Source organism: Desmodus rotundus, chromosome 2 (genome assembly GCF_022682495.2).
Source record: "Desmodus rotundus isolate HL8 chromosome 2, HLdesRot8A.1, whole genome shotgun sequence".
Taxonomy (NCBI): Eukaryota; Metazoa; Chordata; class Mammalia; order Chiroptera; family Phyllostomidae; genus Desmodus; species Desmodus rotundus.
In genome coordinates, this window is record NC_071388.1 from 181,629,088 (window position 1) to 181,646,205 (window position 17,118).

A 17,118-nucleotide genomic window follows, 5' to 3' on the forward strand; every position below is an offset into this window, starting at 1 on the left:
TCCAAAGGTGCTCACATCCTGTCAGGTGGAGGGGCCTCTCCCTCTGAACAGTAGGTGGGCAATCTGTTCTGCATCATGAGGAAGAATTACACCTTTCATCCATCCTCCAGGGTGGTGAACCCTTATATGTATTGGAATGAATGAAGGTCCTAACTGGAATCCTGGAAGAAAAATTGAGACCCTAAATGAAAAAAAGAGCACATCACCATGCACTAATTAAGTATTTGAACTGAGATGATATTAGAGGTCATCTAGTCTAACTTGCTCCCTTTGCAATGTGGAAATTGACAGAGAGCTAAATTGACCAGCCCAGATACAAGTCTGGGTAAGTCACTTCTGGGCCTGTGCTCTCTGCTGAGCTCTGCATGCAGCCATAACACGGAAAATAGTGTGTCTCATTTCCTGATCAGAGCCCCACCCTCTCACACTGATTGTCAGAGTCTAGTCCAGCTTTGGAAATTCCAGAAGTTCTTTGCACTAGAAGAGTGTTCTTCATTTGACTTTCATTTCCAGGAAGAAGCATCTGCATTTGCCCACTGGTAAGATTTTTCTAGAATTTTGAGGAGAAATCAATTTGTTTCTGGAATTATCTAAGCTGGAGGCACTGGGGCATCTAGATAATACTTTTCTTTTAACTGAATATATAAAAATGACAAGTTTGCTTCCTTGCAGTTTTCAGCTCTGCTTTTTTGCAGGGGTGGCTAGATTTCTCAGAATACTCAATCATACCTTACTAATGAATAACAGTCTCAATTTTTGAGCTCCAAACACACTACTTACTTAATCAAGGTAATTCATTCTCTCTTTTTTACTACTGTTTAAATAGTTAATGAGATAAAAATATCCAGCCCTGACTGGTTGTGGCTCAGTTTGTTGGATCATTGCCCTATAAACTGAAAGGTCACAAGTTTGAGTCTCAATCGGGGCACATGCCTGTGTTGTGGGTTCGATCTCCGGTTGGGGTGCATGCGAGAGGCAGCCAATTGATGTTTCTCTCTCACATAAATGTCTCTCTCTCTCTCTCTCTCTCTCTCTCTCCCCCCACCCCGCCCCGCCGCCTTCCTCTCTCTTTAAAACCAATGAGCACATGCTTGGGTGAAGACTTAAAAAACTATATCCTGAACAGTATTATAGAAAATGTAGGGCAAGAAAGTCATAGGGAACATTACCTTCTGGATTAAGCATGCTGGGTCGTATTAAGGGAGCTCTGTGTGCTAAGTAGATGACTCAGATCTGGTGTGAACATGGCTGACGGAAGTGGCCATCTTGCACATTCTAAAGTGGCAATATTATCAGGTTAGGTTTTCAGACTGCATGTTCCAGTTAATACTTCAAAATAAGGTGCAAATTTCCCCTCAGAAAGTCATTTGTAGGTTTTTCACTTTGGAGGCATTGAGCCATGATATTGAAGAAGCTGGAATGCAGAGGAGACACCATTATATGATTTCTAGTGGCAGCCCCTTATGTATGTTTATCATTCTAGTTATGTTGTTCTGCAACACCACTGTCATTGACCAACACATCTTTTTTTTTAAAGTATATTTTATTGATTATGTTGTCCCAGTTTTTTCCCCTTTGCTCCCCTCTGCCTAGTACTCCCCCTTCCAGCACCCCCCCCCTTAGTTCATGTCCACGGGTCACGTGTGTAAGTTCTTTGTCTTCTCCCTTTCCTATACGATTCTTAACATCCCCCTGTCTATTTTGTCCATACCAATTATGCTACTTGATCCCTGCACCGTTTCCTCCACTCTCCTCCTTTGCCCTCCCAGCTGATAATCCTCCGCATGATCCCCATACCTAAGATTCTGTACCTGTTCTATTTTTTTGCTTAGTTTTTTTTTTTTTTAATTTTTAGATTCAATTGCTGGTAGTTGAGAGTTTGTTGTCATTTTATCACTTACCAACACATCTGGGAGATTGCTCCATGTCGTCACATTTCTTCTCCTGTTCTCTGGCCTGCCTTTTGTTTTTTCAATTTTTTTTTACCCTCGCTGGAGGATATTTTTTCATTGCTTTTAGCAAGAAAGGAAGGGAGAGAGGAAAGGAGAGAGAGAGAAACATCAATGCAAGAGAGAAACATCTATTGGTTTCCTTCCATAAGCACCTGGACCCAGGATCGTACACACAGAGACCAGGATGTAACCTGCAACCTTGGTATGTGCCCTGATCAGGACTCAAACCCACAACCTTTCAGTTACAGAACAATGCTCCAACCAACTGAGTCACACTGGCCAGGGCTCTGGCCCACCTTTTTACTCTCTTATGATAGCATCTTTTGGACAGAAGCTCTTAATTCTAATGCAGTACAGCTGATCATTTTTTCCCTTAGGGTTAGCACTTTTTGTGTCCTATTTAAGAGTCATTGCTTACTAAACATTATAATGACATTTTTAATTAATTTACTTATTTTTAGACAGAGGGGAAGAGGGAGAAAGAGAGGGAGAGAAACATCAATGTGTGTTGCCTACTGGGCACCTGGCCCACAACCCAGGCATGTGCCCTGACTGGGAATCAAACCAGTGACCCTTTGGTTCGCAGGCCGGCGCTCCCTCAATCCACTGAGCCATGCCAGCCAGGGCCAATTAATTAATTTTTAATTGTACTTTCTCTATTACCATTTATTCCCCCACCCCACAGTTACCACTCTGTTGTCCTTTTCCATATCTTCTTTCTCTTTTTTTCTCTTTTTTGCTCAGTCACTCCACTCCCTCAATTATCCCTGCCAAAAGCTCTCAGCTATCTATGAGTCTTTCTCTATTTTGCTTTTTAATTCAGTTTGGTCACTAGATTTCAAATATAAGTGAAATCATACGATACTTGTCTTTCTCTGACTTATTTCACTTGGCATAACTTTCTTCAGGCCCATTCATGCTGTCACAAAGGGTAAAACTTTTTCTTTTTTATGGCTGAGTAGTATTCCATTGTGTGAATCTACCATAGCTATTTTATTTACTCATCTACTGATGGACACTTGGCTGCTTCCAAATCTTGGGTATTGTAAATAATGTGGCAATGGATGTAGGGGTTCATATTCTTTTGAATTAGTGTTTCATGTTTCTTTGGGTAAATTCCGAGAAGTAGAATTGCTGGGTAACTCCATACTGCTTTCCATAGTGTCTGCACCAATCTACATCCCCACCAACAGTGCACAAGGGATCCCTTTTCTCCACATTCTTGCCAATACTTGTTGTTTGTTGGTTTATTGATGATAGCCATTCTGACTAGTGTGCAGTAATATCTCATTGTGGTTTTAATTTGCATTCTCTGATGATTAGAGATGCTGAGCGTCTTGTCATACATCTGTTGGCCATCTGGATGTCCTCTTTGGAAAAGTGTCTATTCAGGTCCTTTGCTTATTTTTTAATTGGATTGTTTGGTTTTTTGGTGTTGAGTTTTAAAAGTTTTTTAATAAATTTTGAATATTAACCCCTTATCAGATGTATAAGTGAATATGTTTTCCCATTCAGTGGGTTGTCTTTTCATTTTATTGATGATTTCCTTTGCTGTGCAAAAGCTTTTTAGTTTGATGTAGTCCCATTTGTTTATGTTTTCTTTTGTTTCACTTGCCCAAAGAGATACATCAGAAAAAAATGTTTCTACGAGAAATATCAAACACTTGACTGCCTATGTTTTCTTGTAGGATTTTTGTGGTTTCAAATCTAACATTTAATTCTTTTTGAGTTTATTCTTGTGTGTGATGTAAGAAAGTGGTCTACTTTCATACTTTTGCATGTGTCTGTTCAATTTTCCTAACACCATTTATTGAATAAACTATCTTTAGCCCATTGTATGTTTTTTCCTCCTCTCTCAAATATTGACTGTAAAGCCATGCATTTATCTCTGGGCTCTCTATTCTGTTCCATTGAGCTATATGTCTGTTTTTATGCAAGAACCATGTTGTTCTGATCACTATGGCCTTATAGTACAGTTTGATATTAGGTAGCGTGATTCCTCCAACTTGTTACTCTTTCTCAAGATCACTGTTGCTATTAGGGGTCTTTTGTGGTTCCATACAAATTTTTAGAATATTTTTTCTAGTTCTGTGAAATAGGCCATTGGTATCTTGATAGGAATTGCTTTGAATCTATAGCTTTCTTTGGGTAGTATGGACATTTTAATAATGTTAATTTTTCCTGACCATGAACACGGTATGTGGTTCCACTTATTTGTGTCTTCTTTGATTTCTTTCTTCAGTGTCTTATAATTTTCTACATGTCTTTTATCCTTTGTTAAATTTATTGCAAGGTATTTTATTCTTTTTGAAGCAATTGTAAATGGGATTGTTTTTTTTTTAATTTCCCTTTCTGATAGTTCATTATTGGCATAGAAAAATGCAACTGACTTCTGGGTATTAATTTTGCACCCTGCTACTTTACCAAATTTGTTTATGAGTTCTAGTAGTTTTTTGGTGGAATCATTAAGGTTTGCTATGTACAGTATATGATGTCATCTGCAAATAATGACAGTTTTACTTCTTCCTTCCCAGTTTGGATGTTTTATTTCTTCTTCTTGTTTGATTGCTATGGCTAGGACTTCCAGTATTACGTTGAAATAAGAGAGGTGGAAGTGAACATCCCCTCTTGTTCTAGATCTTAAAGGGAATGCTTGTAGTTTTTGCCCATTGAGTATGATGTTGGCTGTGGATTTGTCTACGTGGCCTTTATCACTTTGAGGTATGTTTCCTCCTTTCCTACTTTGCTGAGAGTTTTTAAATGTAAATGGGTGCTGGATTTTATCCAGTGCTTTTTCTGCATCTATTGATATGATCATGTGGTTTGTATCCTTTATTTTGCTTATGTGGTGTATCACGTTTATTGATTTGTGTGTATTGTACCAACCTTGCATCCCTGGAATAAATTCCACTTGATTGTGGTGTGTAATCTTTTAAATGTATTGTTGTATTTGGTTTGTTAATATTTTGTTAAGGATTTTAGCATCTATGTTCATCAGGGATATCGGCCTATAAATTTCTTTCTTAGTGGTGTCTTTACCTGGTTTTGGCATTAGGACAAAGCTGGCCTTTTAAAATGAACTTGGGAGACTTCCCTCCTCTTGAATTTTTTGGAATAGTTTGAGAAAAAGAAGTGTTAGATCTTTGAATATTGGGCAAAATTCACCTGTAAATCCATTCATTCCAGAGGTTTGGCTGTTGGGAGTTTTTTGATTACTTCTTTAATTTCTAGCTCTTGGATTCATTGATCTTTTGTATTGCCTTTTTTATACTCTATTTCATTTTTTTCTTCTCTGACCTTTATTATTTCCTTCCTTCTACTCACTTTGAGCTTTGTTTGTTGTTCTTTTTCAAATTCCTTGAAGTGTTAAATTAAGTGGTTTATTTGAATTTTTCTTGTTTCTTAAGATAGACCTACAATGCTATGAATTTCCCTCTTAGTACTTCTTTCACTATGTCCCACAAATTTTGGGTAGTTGTGTTCTCATTTTCATTTTTTAAGTGGTATCTTTTGATTTCTTCCTTGATCTCATCATTAACCCATTCATTGTTTAGTAATATGTTATTTAGCTTCCACGTCTTGGTGTGTTTTTTCAGTGTTCTTCTTGTGATTGATTTCTAGTTTCATAGCAGTATGGTCAGAGAAGATGCCTGATATGATTTCAATCTTCTTACATTTATTGAGACTTGTTTTATGTCCTAACATGTGGTCTATTCTAGAAAATGTCCTATATACACTTAAAGAGAATGTATATTCTACTGTTTTGGGGTAAAATGCCCTGAAGATATCAATTAAATCCATTTGATCTAGTATATCATTTAAGGCTGCTCTTTCCTTGTTGATCTTCTGTCTGGAAGATCTATTCATTAATGTTTCTAGGGTGTTAAAAATCCCCTATTATGACCGATTATTGTCAACCTCTCCCTTAATGTTCATCAAGACTTGCGTTATATAAATAGGTGTTCCTATGTTGGCTGCATAAGTGTTTACTAGGGTTATATCCTCTTGTTGGATTGTTCCCTTTTTCATTATGTAGTTCCTTTGTCTCTTACTATAGCCTTGGTTTTAGAGTCTATTATGTCAGATATAAGTATGGCTACCCCAGGTTTTTTCCCTTTCCATTTGCATGAAATATCTTTTTCCATCCCTTTACTTTTAGTCTGTGTGTATCTTTCATTCTGAGGTGGGTCTCTTGAAGACAGCATATATATGGGTTTTGTTTTCTTATCCATTCAGATACTCTATGCTTTTTGATTGGAGCATTAAGTCGTTTACTGTTAATAGTGATTATTGATAGATACGTATTTATTGCCATTTTATTTTTTAAACTATGTTTCTCTTTTATTTATTTTTCCCTTTTCTTCTCTTTCTTTTTCTTCTCCTTCTCCTCCTCCTCCTCCTTCTTCCTCTTCTTCCTCTTGTTATTTCTTCAAGCAAACCCTTTAACATTTGTTGTAATACTGGTTTAGTGGTAACAAACTCCTTTAGCTTTTCCTTGTCTGGGAAACTCTTTATTTCTCCTTCAATTTTAAATGCTAGCCTTGCTGGGTAAAGCAGCCTTGGTTGTTAGGTCCTCAATTTTCATCACTTTGAATATTTCATGCCAATCTTTTCTGGCCTGAAAATGTTTCTGTTGGGAAATCAAATGATAGCCTTATGAGAACTCTGTTGTAAGTAACTCTCTCTCTCTTGCTGCCTTTAAGGTTCTTTCCTTGTCTTTAAGCTTTGGCATTTTAATTATGATATGTCTTGGTGTGGGCTTCTTTGGGTCCACCTTGTTTGGGACTGTCTGTAGTTCCTGGACTTGTGTGTCTTATTCCTTTGCCAGGTTGGGACGTTTTTGGTCATTATTTCTTTAAATAGGCTCTGGATCCCTTGCTCCCTTGCTTCTCCTTTTGGTATCCTTATCATGCAGATGTTGTTACATTTCATGTTGTCCTAAAGGTCCCTTAAACCATCCTTATTTTTTTTAATACTTTTTTTTTTGCTATGATTAGGTGCTTTTTCCACCTTGTCTTCCAAATCATTGATTTGATCCTCTGCTTCATATATCCTGTTTATTCCTTCCAGTGTATTATTTATTGCATTCTTTATTTCTGACTGGTACTTTTTTATGGTTTCTATGTCCTTTTTCATGCTTTTGAGCATCCTTATAATCATTACCTTGAACTCTATATCTCATAAATTGCTTGCCTCCATTTCATTTAGCTCTTCTTTTGGAGAATTCTCTTGTTCTTTCATGTGGGTCCTCTTTCTTTCTCTCCCCATTTTGGCTGTTTCTTTGTGTTTGTTTCTATTTATTAGGTAGATCTGCAAAGACCGTGGTGCAAACTTATTGAAGATGCTGCCTGTGACTGGCCCTGGGCAACCTGTTTGGAGCTATCAGCAATCCACAGCTGGTGGCTCCCTCTGCTGGCTCTGAGTGTGTGCTGAAAGAACCAAGCTGCACACCAAGCCCAAAGTCTTGGCTAAAGTCTTAAAGCACCTAGACATCTGCCTCAGCCTGCAGGCTGTCTGTTAGGCTTAGTCATTGAAAGAGCCTCTGGCTATACTCCTCAGCAGAGATTAAGCTCCTCAGAGTAGGGTGAGAGGGATTCCTGTGGGTATGGCTATTGCTTCCCCTTCAGGCTGATGCCACCTGGAAGGAGTGCTTTGTTCAAGAAATGTGGTATGAAGAATGACTAAGCACAGGGATCCTGGCTGCTGACCTTTCAGCTGTCTCTCCAGAGCCACCAGCCCCAGACTCTCCTCATGCAGTTCTAGTCCACTCTGCCCTCCATCTGCCAGAGTTCAGGGTAAGTGGCTGCAAACAAAATTTTGTGTTTTGGCACTTTAAGAGGGTGGCTGTGTCTCTAGCCATCTCTCCCCAGTGGACCAAAACCCTGCTGCTTTTCACAACCCACTGTTATGTGGGTGCCTCTTTTGGCTCTGGTGGTCTAGGCTGCGGAACCAGCTTGAGATTTAGACCCCACACTTCTCAGGAGAAGCCCTCTGCAGCTGAGATTTGCCTCTGGAATTTCAGCTGCTGCCTGTGGGACCCCAACCAGCCCTACTGTGCCTCTGTCCTTCTCACCAATCTTGATGTGGCTTCTTCTGTAAGTATTTGGTTTTAAGGCTTTTCTCCAACTAATCATCAGTTGGTTACTCTGGATGATTTTTCTATAATTCAGTTGTAATTCTAGTTTGGTCCTTGGAAGAGGTTAGTGTAGCTTCCACTTACTCCACTGCCATCTTGGATCTCTGCTTTCCTTTTTATATTTAGGTTTATGTTCCATCTGGACTTGAATTTCTGCAGATAGAAGATAAGGTTCATTTTATTTTTTATGGCTTTCCAATTGATCTGTCATTTATTATAAAGACCATCTGTTTTTTTGTTTCACTGCAGTGCCCTTTTTATCCATTATCAAGTGATATTATATGTGTGAGACTTTTTTAAAGTAATAGTTTTAAGTTTACAGAAAAATTGAGGAGAAAGTAGAGTTCCTATATACTGCTCTCCTCAAACATTATTATTAGCATCTTCCCCTAGTGTGGTATATTTGTTCAAATGGATGAACCAACACTGACACATCATTATCATTAACTGAAGTCTATAGTTTACATTAGAGTTCACTCTGTGCATTGTACAGTTTTCTTGCTTTTTCCAAATGCAAAATGTCATATATCCACCATTACAGTGTCATGCAGAGTATTTTCACTGCCCCCTAAAAATTCCCTGGTGCCTAACCTCTGGCAACCATTCTTTTTTTTTTTTTTTTTTTTACTGTCTCTATAGTTTTCCCTTTTTCTGAATGTCATATAGGTGGAATCATATAACATAGAACCTTTTTATACTGGCTTCTTTCACTTAGTAATATACATTTAAGGTTCTTCCGTATCTTTTCATGGCTTCATAGCTCATTTCTTTTTACTACTGAATAACATTCCATGGGATGCATGCACCATAGTTTGTCGTTCACCTATTGGAAGACATCTTGGTTGCTTTCAAGTTTTGCCAATTATAGATTATGCATAAAGCTGCTATAAACATTCACGTGCAGGTTTTGTGTGTGGATATAAGTTTTCAAACCATGTGGGCAAATATCTAGGAGCATAACTGCTGGATTGTATGGCCAGAATATGTTTAGTTTTGTGAGAAATTATCTAACTGTATTCCAGAGTGGCAGTACCATTTTTCATCCCCACTAGCAATGAGTGAGGGTTCTTGTTGCTCCTAGTTCTCATCAGCATCTGGTGTTGTCAATGTTTTGAATTTTATTTGACTCTAGACAGTGTATGATAATGTTCCATTGTCATTTTAATTTGCAATTCCCTAAAATCATACTATGTTGAGCATCTTTTCCTATGGGTTTTGTTTGTTTGTTTTTGCCATTTGTATATCTGTTTTGGTGAGGAGTTTATTCAGATGTTTTGCCCACTTCATAATTGGGTTGTTTGTTTTCTAACTGTTGAGTTTTAAGAATTCTTTGTATATTTTGGATAATAGTCCTTTATCAGATGTGTCAATATTTTCTCCCACTCTGTGGCTTGTCTCTTCATTCTCTTTTGAATAACAGAAGTTTTGATTTTAATAAAATCCGATTTCTTGATTATGTTGTTTCATGGATTGTATTTTCAGTGTTGTACATAAGCACTCATCCCAAATCAAAGGTCACCTGGGTTTTCTCCTGTGATACCTTCTCGAAGTTTTAGAAGTTTGTGTTTCACATTTATATCTGAGATCCTTTTTGAGTTAAATTTTGTGAAAGTGTAAGGTCAGGGTCTAGGTTCTTTGTTTTTTTGTTTGTTTTGAGGATTTTTGTTTGTTTTACAGGTGGGTGTCCAGTTATACCAGTTTCAATTTCATGAAAAGACTATCCTTTCTTTCAGCTAAGTCACTTCACCTTTCTGAGCTTTGGTTTCCTAAGTGTCTTTGTAACACCTGCCCTGCCTGTCTTAGACTAAACAATGTAGTTACCAATGATGGCGAAATGGCATAGTAGGGAAAATGTTTTAAAACTGTATTGTGTTTGCCCTGGCCAGGTAGTTCAGTTGATTGGAGTATTGTCTTGCTCCACCAAGGTTTTGGTTTCGACCCCTGGTCAGGGCACAGACAAGAAGCAACCAATGAAGGCATAAATAAGTGGAACAACAAATTTATGTCTCTCTTTCTCTCTCTCTCCCTTCCTCTCTCTAAAAATCAATACATTTAAAAAAGAAAGTAGATTAGTGGTAGAAAATAGCTTAGGGCTGGGAGCCTGTGAAGAAAGTCAGAGTGACTGCCAAAGGGCGCGGGGTTTCTTTGGGAGACACCGCAAAAGTTCTGGTGTTGACTGCACGTGATTGCACAGCTCTGTGAAAATATGAGAACCCCCTGAATTGTATGATGTGTGAATTATATCTCAATAAAGATGCTTTAAAAAACTATCCTGCTTAAGAAAAGTGTTCTTATTATATCATTACAAGTGTTCTTGGATGGTGGTGATGGTGGTTAGAATGGTAAAATTTATGTTATGTGTACTTTACCATTATAAAAAAGTTTTTTAAATGACTCTTTACATTTGTCCTTAGGGTTTGAGGTACTCGGTTTCTTGGGTAGGGACAGGCAGTAAAGTAAGAACATGAAGGACCCTCACCTTGTCTATGTTCAGACCTTCAAGAAAATATTGAAAAAGCTACATTGGTGTCATGAATATTGGCATCACAACCCAACAATTATTTCAGTTTCCCCCTTTCTAGATCAGTGGTATAGGTCTTAGTTTGCAGTAGTTTTTGATGAGTAGAGGGGGCAGGTACTGGCCACCAGCAAGTTACAGAACATACATGTCGAAGTTGGTGACTGTAACCTCTTCTATCTACCCGTGACTGCCTAATCATCTCAATGCCAAACAAAAATAAAAAAATTTAAAATCCCAATGGTTAAAAACTCTTAAACAACTAGTTGAGTCTCTTCGAGCAAGGCCCAGGAGGAGGTGAAATAGATTGTTTGGAATGCAATCTTTTTTCCTTTCCTCACCACTTCCTGGAGGGTGTCTAAGGCCCAGAACCAAGCCCAGCTGCTAGAGTCAAAGAAGGGTGGGAACAGGGCTTGTGGTCAGTTATGTGCAAATTAATGTAGAAGAACAAAAAACATGCACGTTCCGAAGATTTTTGTTTCATTTTCAGCATTTATCCTTGACTATTGTCCTGTGGATCAAGTTCAGATCAATGGGAAGGGTGTGCTTCAGCGAGTTGAGAGAAGGTTTAGTCCTGCTCGGCTTTCTTAGGGAGGCTTACACGTCCAAATCTGCTTTTAGCAGATCAGGTAGACCCGAATCTCCAGAGCAGGCCTTCAGGTGGGAGCTGAGATTCAGAGGATGGAAACTGCTTGGAGATTAAGTCAAACCAGGCTGTTCTCGCCCTGCACTAGGAGGGGACCACCTCCCCAAGTCCTGCTGCCACTGCAACACCTCCAGGTTTTCCAGCTACCCTAGGATGAAAGACCATGTACATTATTCATTTCAATAATAAACAGACACAGACATATATCTCATGTAGCCTATAAGACATATAGGTAATGGCTTACTGCATGCTAGTCCAGAGAACAAAGGAGAGGCACACTCCTTTATGCGTTATGGACTTGGGAGGGGCTGGTGTAAAGAAGTCTGTTGAAATAAACTAAATATTCGAAGTATAATGACCATGCATTGGCTGAGCTATGGTAGTCTCCCATTGGCTGAGCTGTTACTGGGCAAGGAGGAATCTCTTCTTCCTCCTGCTGAGGCAGTAATGTACTACCACTTCCTGTTAGAGACGCAAGGTACTCCTCTTCCTGTTGTGAGGACCATGGCACGCCCCTGAGAGTTCTCTCTTCTATCCTCCTGACTCCATTTTAACTGAGTTTTCTGTTTATTAACTTTCTCACCTCCAGTGGCTCATCCTTTTCTGCCAGGCTGGGTCCAGGTGCAGGCTAGAGGATGGGCATAAATTCTCTAGTGAGACGATCTGGGGTTTATTCGCAGGCCTTGCCACGTGTCAGCTGATTGACACTGAACTTAGTTTCCTCATCTGTACACTATGTCTAATAATTAAAATAGCCACCTTACAGATGTTGTGAATTAAGTAACAATGGTGGTGAATATTTATTGAGAATAGTGGAAAGCCCAGGCACTACTCTAAGTGCTTAATTTGTTTTACCTCCCATAATTGTGCTCAGGTAGGAATTTCACAGCTGGGGCCTGAAGCCTGGTATTTTTGAAACCTCTCCCGTCAAGCAAGTTGAGAACCATGGCTGTGTATAAGCATTTAGACAGCGATTAACTGTTCAGGGTCTCACCGACAAACAGACCTCATTCTGTCACTCACTAGCTCACTTGGCCAAGTCTTTCAGCCCTTCTAAGGCCTCAGTTTTCTCATCCACAAGATGGGAACGAAAATAGCATCCACTTCTGCGGTGAAATGAGCTAGCTGAGGTGACTCTGTCTGGCACACACTATATTTGATAAATATTAGCTGTTACCATTAGGCCAACTCCTTTTTCTTAGGTGACTGAGAACCCGAAGACCTTCTGACCTTTGTGCATAGGTCATTCTCAATTAGTTTAAATTCATTGCTTTTCCAGCCACATTGTTTATTTCAAATCCTAATTGTTGGGGGAAGGGAGGCTAGTATGATATTGTGGGAAAATCCTGGGTTTGGTCCAACAGGACTGAGCTGAATCTCTGTTTGAGCCTCAGTTTCCTCAACCATAACCTGGGAGAACAAATCCCTGCATTGCTGTGAGAATTAGAGATAATTCGTGCAAAGGACACAACATCTAGGTTTTGCATTATTGTCAGCATTTTGTTTATAAAATGAGCAAATGTGAACAAAAAGGAGGGAAATGTTTTCAAAAATTCAAATAGGAAACAGGCAGAGCATGAGGAGTGGATGGAGAAAGAAGAAAAGCTGGGGAAGGCCTGGAGCTCAGGGTCCTAGGTCACGGACCTCCTCCATATATGAGCACGTCCCGGGCTCGGCGCTGGACAGGCACTGGTGACTACTAATCTGAGCAAATGGCCAGGGTTGCGAGCGGTGTTGTTATCCCTACTTAGGGCTAGGCCAGACCACCCCTGCCTTTTTGTGCAGAATATCCCCACATTTCTGCTAGAGGCCTCTTTTGACCCAAGAAGAGCCCCTGCCATCTGATCTGAGAAGCTGACCCAGGGCTTCAGTGCAGATCTGAACTACTGCATAGAGGGACAATTCCTCTCCCCAGACCCTTTTCAAGGGAAAATGGCATTTTACTTGCCACAGGCAGTCTGAAGCCTGTCTTTAAAAATTACAGGGGTTATTAATACTAAATGTAGTCCGTATAAATGCTTTCCAATAAAGCATGGCCAGCTTCCTGGGTTTTAGTTTGCATGTTGACTATTGTCACCTCCCTCTTCTGAATGGTTGGAAATTGGGCATCTGTTCCTTTAAATAAGAAACATTTCTTGTGAGTCACCTCTGTTCTGTCTGAGAAATAAAGTTTATTTTCTAGTTCCTTCTGTTGAGGAATTTTCCTTCTCTCTCACTGAACACCAGATTCTGCCCCTCTGCAGCAGGGAAATGCTTTCACAGTTGGCTCTTGTGATTTTTTCAAGCCCTGCTGCATTTGCTGGTAAATTAAGAATGTGCAGAACAGAGAAACAGGAAGTGAGTTGTGGATGAGGCAGAAGAGCCTGGTAGAAGGATCGAAAGTGAAAGAAAACTTCTGGAGGCAGTTCCATTCCCACCCTTTCTTCCTGCTCTTTTTTAAGGGATTTTTCTCTGGTTGTGTGGACAAGTCTTAGGAATTCGAGCATGTGGAATTAGGCAGTTCAGGGGGATCTTGGCATCGGGGACTTGGTGACTGTGATGTTGCTGGGACAGGGTGGAGCAGGTGAGTGCCTGGTGCCGAAGCAGCTTCTGGATACCACATTGCTGGGACTTGCTGAGTGAGGACACCTGTGGGTTCTGCCAGGCTCTCCGAGTGGGGTTTCTCTTGGAACTACAGCCACCGGCCTTGCTACTTCTGAACTCTGGAAATCTCCAGTTCCTCTGCTACATTTCTCAGAGTCTCCTCAGAATCTCCTCAGCGGCCTCAAGTATAGACAGTGTCTCTCTCCTGCCGGATCAGTGTAGAGATTCCACAAGACTTTATTTTTTCTGTTTTCTTTTCCATTTGGTCGTGGGGCAGAGGGCTGAGCGAAACTTTCTTCTCTCACATCCCAGTGCCCTGTGGTCCTTGGTCTCTAAGGCCCATAGTCCCTTTCTCCCCCTGCCCCGCTCCAGGAACTTTCCTGATCCCCACTTCCTACTCCCCTTGATGGCTACCCAAAGACAACTCTTTAAATCTTTTGATACGTATCCCTGAATTGATCTGTATCTTTGCAAAATGTATCATTGTTTTGTGTATATACACTATTTTTTAAACTATATGACCTTGAGCAAGTAAGTACTTTCTCTGTGCCTGTTTCCACTTCATTAAATGGGGCTCACGCTGCCTCGTGAGCGGACTGTGGGGGTGTGAGATGTGCCCTCAGCCACTTTCAACGGTGACTGGCTCCGTACCCAAAAGTGTTACCAATTATTGTTACAAACACAGTACTTGTATTAGTTCCTCATTCTTTTTCTTTTCTTTTTTTAAAAGTAAGCACTCTGTACGTTTGCTTTCTGTGTATTTTGCCAGGCGCTACTTTCTAGCTGCTGTGTAGTATTGCATGATGGGCAGTCTCCCCAGTCCTACATAAGGACTTGCCCTCCAGTCCTTGGCCTGATCCAACCTGCAAACCTTTCCCAATGTGATAGGTCTGAAGTGGGGATCTTGTTGCTTTATTTTGCATTTCCCACCTTCCTGACAAGCTGGAGCATCACTGCAAACACTTGGGCTACTTGAGTAACCCCATCAGGGAACTCCATATCCATCTGGTCTGTGTACAGGGTTTCCTTTTCTTGTCCATTTGCAGGAAACATGTTCTAGATATTATTAGTCCCACGGCAGGTCCTGGGAACACGAACTTGAAAAATGCAGATTCTGCCCTGTGAAGCTCAAAGCCTAGGACAGGAACTAGTCACAGAACAGTGGGACAAATGCTGGGATGGAGGCTCCAAAAGCATCAAGAAAGAGTTAGGGACACTTCCTGGCTCAGACTTAGCCACTAAAAGAATTTCATTCTGTTGCTGTGTTTTCACTCAGACTTGGTGAGCGGAATCAAGTGGCCGTGAAGGACATCAATGTTACTGTGGCACCTTTACCCAGCCCTGTACAGGGGGAGAGACACTTCCAGGCACCTCACTTAATCCTATTAGCTAGAAGATGGATCTCTGTCCTCTGAAAGCTCATTCCATCTAGGGAAAGAAAAAAGACAGTTTCAAAGAAGAGAGGTGTTTGATCTTTTTGTTGCTGTCGTTTCTACTTTTAACATCAGAAAACATTTCAACGGACTCACAGCAAAAGGGCAAGGCTACTGTGTGTTTTGTTCACTGTTGTGCCTCCCGGGCTCAGGCCATAACAAGGGCCACAGGATTTGCCTCTTTGGTAATGCTGGCTGGTTGATTCTGGGGTTTTCTAAGTCACTGAGGGTGAGATCTGGTGGCCTCGGGGCCCTGGGAGCTGGTCATTGTGTTTGAGTGTCAATGGGAAAACCACAAGGGTTAGTGGTGGGTGTTAGCAGACACTCTGTGAGCTGTGGTGAGGGACCCCACCGTTTCCAGATCTCAATACCTCTCAGAATTGCTCAATCAATATCTATTGAATGAAAACCTTAATAATAAAACCAGAAAAATCTGTAAATTCCTGAAATATGAAAAGAAAGCATTCTTAGTTATCATTCAGTCCAACTTTCCAATTTTGGAATATGGTAACAAGAAATAAAATGACCCCTGAAATAAAATGATTCACCCATAATCACACAGCCAGAGCCAAACTTGTTTTATGTTTCTAGAAGCTGTAGGAGGAGCTACTCGGTTTAAAACAGGAAGTAAGTGTTCTTAATCCTTCATTCAGTTTGCACTCTTGCCTTAGCTGAGCCGGCCAAAAACAGGCAGCTGTGAGGGTCCCAAGATTTGCCTTCGGTAAGTCATCTGGGCCTTTTGGGAGGAAGACCTTTGATTCTAGAGTTTTCTAGGCTGCTGAGGTTGGGATCTGGTGCCCTGGGCCCATAGAAGTGAGCCTTGTACTTGAGAGCAGGTGGGAAAACCATTAACAATCCCTCTAGAGCCTCTAGGCCCACAGATTCCAGATCTCAAGGCTGCTCTAGCTTAGGGTGATGCCTTCCTGGGTTTTTTTCTGGAATGCTCCAAGTACAGCTCTCTCAAGAGAGGTCTCATCCTTATGCTGGTGAAACTCGTCGAAGAATAGAAACCATAATTTAGATCTCAACTGACTTTGCTGTTCCAGCTAACCCTTCGTCAAAACATAGCCACCCACCCACACATACACACACACTAACGTGAACACATACACACACGCATGCCATGCACAAGTCCTAATAATTCAGTTATTTGTTTTTTGAGGAATTAAGACAGTAGAAAGCAGTACAGAGAATAATATAGTGGCAAGCATAAACCGACAAAATTCGAGACCATACCTGTGGGTTAAGCAGTTATAGGTGAAATTATGAATTTCGTTCAGTTTGAAATTTATAGGGTTGGTTACACATTTTGTTGAGATTTGAACACTTTTACTGGGCGGTGTGAAAGTGCTTGTTTCAGGGCCCTGGAGTGAACAGTGTTTGTGTGCAGAGTGGAGGTCTGGCAGTTTCTGGGGGAGTCCCCAATTTGGCGTGATCGTCCTGGATGGGAGGGAATAGCACATTATTAGGGGTTGGGCCTAAGAGCCATTTTAGTACTGTTGAGCTTTGAATGCGATACAGGTTTTTGTCTCCGAAGATTAATGTAAGTGTTGGATTTATTTTCCCCAGTGATCCGTATCCCTAGAAGAACTAGGATGCTGCTAGAATGTCGCTAGAAGAGTTGGTTGTGATTAGATGAAATTTATTTGTCATTAAATCGTGGCATATGAGGCGGCGGTGGAGTTGTGACTCTGGAATTTGGATGCCGGGGTCTAAATTCAGGCTACAGCACATACTAGCTTTGTTTGTAAGGTTCTGACCCTCTCTCTGCTATGGTGGATTTGGTAAGAATTTCTGTTTTTGTGTTTCAGGGTAGTTTTTAGTCTTTTAAAGTTTTAAAAATAATTTTA

General features: G+C 40.5%; 1 protein-coding gene across 5 annotated transcripts in view; it reads left to right on the top strand.

Annotated features, from left to right (window-relative positions):
* Nucleotides 1–515: 515 nt before the first annotated feature.
* Nucleotides 516–17,118, top strand: part of CASP8 (caspase 8) — a 37,670-nt gene continuing 21,067 nt past the window's right edge. Inside the window, exons 1-2 of one of the 5 annotated variants that reach the window (XM_045198398.3) lie at nucleotides 13,524–13,815; nucleotides 15,112–15,453. The gene's annotated coding sequence lies outside the window, so the exon portion shown is untranslated. Of the gene's footprint in view, nucleotides 540–13,523; nucleotides 13,816–15,111; nucleotides 15,454–15,892; nucleotides 15,990–16,837; nucleotides 17,053–17,118 lie in introns of those variants that run through there. The other 4 variants (XM_045198399.3, XM_053918936.2, XM_024563951.4 and 1 more) reach the window with 4 other exon arrangements.